The following is a 6,000-nucleotide window of genomic DNA, read 5'->3' as shown; positions in this document are numbered from 1 at the left end:
GAAGCTTCCCATTGCCATAAAATCAAAGATTTTATTCCCAAGGTTTTATTAAGCATTCCACAGGCTAAATGTAATGCAGAAAGAGGTTCTATGAAAAAATAAATCTGGGAAACTAGATTAATACTCTTGAGTTTTTTTTTTACTGCAGGACTTTTCAGTGCCTTTGATAAGATATTGATAAGTAATGTGATTGTGAAGTTCCACATGTGTAATATATTAGGCAGCATTCCAAATATTATTTTACCAAAAACTATTTTAGCAGTATTTCATAGGATCTTGTCACATGAAATCTGCATTTGAAAATTCTGGTGTGGAATATAAAACATAATCCAATTTTTGGCATTCAATGGACTCCATAATTTAATTCTACTTTTGTTTTCTTATTCAATTTTATTCATAAACAATGCTTAGTTTATTGGGTTTTTAATTACAAAAGAGATATATGATATTGTTTTGAAATTAGACAAGAGTATAGAGGATAAAATAATTTTCCTTTAAATCAGTCCCGTAATATAATAAACATACAACATTTTTATCATTCTGTTTCTCACACTAGCTATGTTTACAGATCTGCACACATATACAGGCTTCTTTTTTTTCCCTTCTTTTCTTCCCATTTTTCACACACACACACACACACACACACACACACACACACACACACACTATAGTAACATCATACATACATTATTCTGCAAGTTCTTTTGATTTCATTGACTGTAATCTTTATGTTTATTAGGACATCTTTCCAGATGAATGCATATTAATCTTTCTCATTTATTTAAGTAACTTCATGATGTACTACAGGGCAGACACCCCAAAATACCACAATTGATTCAATTATTCTCTATTGATGTCATTATAGTTATTTCCAGAGTTTTTGTTTTGATTTTTTAATACATGCAATGCTGCAGCATTTATAACAAAACCCTTTTATTTTATTCCTGAAGTAGAGAGTTTCAAAAGTTGACCTAGTTCATCTTTCATGAGAAACTCATGCTATTTGCTATTAGTAGTTCTTGGGTGAGATGAAAACCTGCCTGAAGTAGATGGAACAGATGCTGCATGCTGATGCCCATTATTCTAAACGAAGTCAGCAAAACGACCTCTGCTCTATTGAAGTCAGCCCTCGGGATGCTTCTGTGGACACAGCAGGCAGATGGTGGGCCTCCAGGTCCCCCACAGGACACTCCTCCCCAGCCATCCCTGTCCTGCCTTTAACTCACACCCCATGATGATCCCTCCTGATCTGGGGCTTTTGGTGATGCTGCATTTACAGAAAAGCCCAAAACTTCACCACCTGATAGTAACAAAAGGAGGAACATGGGGCACAGACACTGTGTGGCTCAGAGGCTGCTGTGAGCACAAAGGTCACTTGATAAGGGTTCAGAGCTGACAGGAGAGCAAGGGCAGCCACTGCCCACTCATCCTCCAGGGAACCACTGCATTGCACAATCAGACTGCCCAGAAGGGGCTTCCCATGGACCGCATTCACCAGGTCAGCTCTGGGAGCTATCACCCTTCCTTCCCCACCTCCTCACTGCCTCTGTCCTCGACAACTCATGAGCAAGCTGCAAGCGATCCTACTATACCTGCTGTGGGAATCAGAATAGCAGGCAGGTCTCAAGCACAGACTCAGAACCAACTTCCAGGCTCATATCCCAGCTCTTTTCCCTACCGGCTGCATCATCAAACACGTGACTTACATTTTCATCTTTTGATCTAAGTTTCATCATCAGTAAAATGGGAGTAATAGTAATACTTCGTAGGGATGTGACTTTTAAATAATTTCTTTCTCCTCAAACTGGTGTCCATATGTGTGTCCTTGCACATGTCTATAAAATATATAAAACTAGATAATAACATTAATATATAATACTATTACCTTATATAATATTACATAATATAGGAAATATAATATAATATGTTACTATATAATATGTTAAAGTATATTTTATAATGGTTATTAATATACCACAATTAATTTTTAATGTAACATAATTACATAATTAAAATTCTATACTATTACATGTTTTCTTAATATTATTATAAGTATATGATATTGATATAAATATACTGTATTATATAATTATAATATGTATAATATAATATATAAATATTATAGACATATATATTTTTTATAGATATAAGGTGCTTAAAGCAGTGGCCCACAGCAATCTCTCGGGAAGACTTAGCTTTTACTGGTGGCCACACTTTCATGTTTATCAGGCCCAGCCTCCCTGCAGTGCTCTAGCCTGAGACAGGCCAGGCTATCTCTGTCTCCTGCACATGGTGTGATACCAAACCTCTTCACCTTTGCCTATGCCGCTCCCTTTCCCAGGCTGACCTTCCCCAAAGGGGAAGTCTTTCTTTTCTATGCCTGCTTCCCCAAATCTTTCTTGCCTGCAAAGGTTCAGTTCAAAGGGTGCCCCATCATCAAGCCTTCCAGGGTTCCCACCTACCCTCTGCTCCCCAACCCCCTCCACCCCGAGTCTTCTCCCTGCTTGGCTCTATAGCAGCCCACTCCCTTGGACTTACCACTTTCTGCTTTACATTATAGTCATACATGCCCTTGACCTCCTGTCATTCAGACTGCATGTTTCTTGGCAGCATGGGTGAAATCCTTCCATCCCCTTTGGTGTCTACCATGAGGACCGACATCCAGTGGTACCAAATGCATGCTGGCTGAGTGAACCGGATCATCATAGGAACGCTTTGCAGTGACACTGTCTCTTCCCTTTTTTGAGTTTTGCTCCATTGTCTCATGAAAATCCAAGCATCCTCTCAATGGGTAGACAGGTGGCTAGACTTCCTGCACTCTCAGGGAGTGCAGTGCCTTCCTCCAGGCACTATGGTCATGGCATTATGAGCAGCCAGGGTCTCAGGCTGCGTGTCATTATGAACACAGGGTTGACCATGCCGGCTTAGAGGGCACCTAAGCTACAGCCCTCTGAACACGTGCCACACACCTCACCAGCTCCTCATCACCTGTCTCAGAGCCCAAGTTTTAATTTGAAGTGCAGTGTCTGACCCAACTGAAATGGAATCGAGGGAAGGTCGAATCCTATTAAGTCACCGGACCATAAAGCAGAAAGGTATAAAGTTGACAAATTGCTTCTCCCAGTGGCAGCAGCTGTGAGGCAGTCAGCAAGCCTGGACTCTGACCCAGGAAAGGGCCAACAGATATCTCCTCCTCTTCCCTGGAAACTGGTCTCAATGTGCAACTAACTCCCTTCCAAGGTGAAAGGGCTTAAGTGTTTAACAGGTAAATGTTTCACATGCTTCCCTGTATTTTATTTTCCAATTGAAATAGAGCCTGGGTGTACCAGGTCATGCCGGCCTGGGCATGTGAATAATAAGGCCAAAGTAACGCTTAAAAAAGGGAACTCTGCTGGTTGTGCACCAACTTAAAATTGCACAAATCTTAGCATCCTGCCCTTTTCCTTACAGATAGTCCTGGGAGGAGCTGAGTGTGTCAATCATGGGTCTCTGCAAAGAATTGCCTTGGCTCCACTGGGGTATGCATCATGACCCTCCTTTCGTGCTCTGCGAGCCAAGGTGATGTTTCCAAGAGGAGAGAAATTGAAGAAGGGAGGAACACACTTTGTACATTTTACCTACATTATCCCATAGAATCCTCCCTGCAGCCATGCAATGTCAGTATCATGATCTTCATTGTAAAAGCAAGCCAAGAAATGTTCAGCAAGGGTAATTACTCATCCAAGGTCAAACTGCTAATATCAGGTTAGGTTAGGACACAGGGTTCAGAGTCTTCCTGATTAAAGATCATATTTAGTCGATTACACAACACATTTTTTCTTGTTGCCTCCAAAGCCCCCATTCTACCTCAGAATTGCCTCACTCAAATATAACAAGCAGCATCCTCCATCTGATGTGTATTTTCCTTGTCCTCACAATAAAATCATTCATTCCAGGTTGGGTGCAGTGGCTTATGTTTATAATCCCAGCACTTTGGGAGGTGGAGGTAGGTGGATCATGAGGGCAAGAGATCCAGACTGTCCTGGACAACATGGTGAAACCCCATCTCTATTAAAAATAAAAAAATTAGCTGGCTTGGTGGTTCACACCTGTAGTCCCAGCTACTCAGGAGGCTGAGGCAGGAGAATCGCTTGAACCCAGGAGGCAGAGGTTGCATTGAGCCAAGATCATGCCATTGCACTCCAGCCTGGTAATAGAGTGAGACTCTCTTCTAAAAAATAATTATCCACCATTCCAGGCCCTTTTAATGGACTGTCCAACTTTCCAGAAACACAGTTCCTAAAAGTTTTGTAAAGAAAACTATGCTGTTGAACCCCAGGTTTCAGTACTGGTCTGGAGCCCATTCAACTAAAAGAGCTCTTACTCTTGGCTTCACTGTGATGCCGACTGTCCCTCACAATTACTGCCTCACCTCAGCCCCTACACGTGTTCCCCAGTTCTCATCTCAGGCCCCTTGGTCTGATAAGCTATTAGGAAAAGCTTCTTCCGCTGAACTGCAAACTTTGCTAAGGAGAATTTTGAAATGTATTCCCTGGCTCACACACCACCGCTAAGGGATACTTTTTCCACCTAAGCACACTAGTGAAGTTTGATAAGTGGTAAGTCGGTGTTTCCTCACCTGTCAAAGGGGCAGTAAGCATGCCTCCCTCCATGGGATACTTTGTCGGTTCAATGTTGGTCATGCCTTAGGCAAATAAAATGCTTAGTAGTAACTAGTACAGAATAAAGGCTCTGTATGTTAGCTTCCATCTTCCTCCTCATCAGCTGCTCTCCCTGGTCTGAAGTTGCTCATGTTGAGCAAGCTCCACTTCTTGTTACAGTGGAAGAGAAAAGGATCAGTTTGGGCAGGGAGTTGGGGGAAATACACAGGGTTAAGTAGCCCTGGGCTCCCCACATGTTTCTCAGAAACTAAGATAGCCCTCTCATTCAGACCAGAGAAAGGACCCAACATCAGCTAGGTAACTCACTGCTGCTCACTTTGAAGGAGACAAATGTGCCTAACTCTCTGATTTTGAGGCTCTAATCTTTCTAGGGAAGGCTTTCAAGACAACCCATCCCTCTGGCCCTCCAGACACTGGAATCCACTGGGAAAACCTTGTCTTCTCAAAGAAAATAGAGACAGAATTGGGCCACTGCTCTACTGACCAGCTCTTTCTCCCTTCCTACTTTCCCTATCGTAGTTAATTACCATAGGCAATAATATCCATTCTTTCATCCATATTTATTAGCTCATTATTAAAATAGATTGTTTAACTCTACCCAGGAGATTCTTTTCTAAGTTCTGAATTCTTTCAGATTTACATTGTGATGTTTTAAAACAGAAACTTCATAAGAAAGAGTAATATTACAACTCTGTCTGATATGTTGGATAAAAGCTGATGTTTCATCCAATCTACTGCAGTCTCTGCGTTCCTTTATGCCATAAGAATATATCATGGTCTTATATACCAGGCACTTTTCTAAGAATAAAGGATACAGGCAGTCGTACAAGTAAATTCAGTGCAGATCCCAGGACCAGAATGGAAGCATTTGCATGGTGTGGTGAAAGTACAGGGAAGGGTGAGATCAAGTCTGACTCTGTGTCATTCTTCTCTTAGAAAATGCCTTCCTCTTTCAAGGTGTGGCTTAAGAATCACCTTCTCTGGGAAGCCTTTCCAGTTAACAATGTAAAGTTTTAGAAAAGTATAGCAAATTACAGAGACTGGGAACAGGGTCACTGGAGTTCATCCAAATTTATTCTTGACAGATTTGGAAACACAGTTGCCTTGAGCATGAGGAGGAAGAATCTAGGAAATTTTTTAATGGCATAACAAATACAAACAAGAAACTCCCCAACTCTCTGTTAATCCTTTCCCAATAGATGGTCTTGGAAATCTCCAGGCAGACCACATTCTGATGCACCTCCACTCCTATTGTAAATGGCAGTTGGGGGCGGGCGGGGGGGTTCTTTGCTGGGGAAAACTCAGAAAGCTTGGTCATTTGTGACCTATCAAGTCATTA

Source organism: Callithrix jacchus, chromosome 20 (genome assembly GCF_049354715.1).
Source record: "Callithrix jacchus isolate 240 chromosome 20, calJac240_pri, whole genome shotgun sequence".
Taxonomy (NCBI): Eukaryota; Metazoa; Chordata; class Mammalia; order Primates; family Cebidae; genus Callithrix; species Callithrix jacchus.
This window is presented reverse-complemented; position numbering follows the sequence as displayed.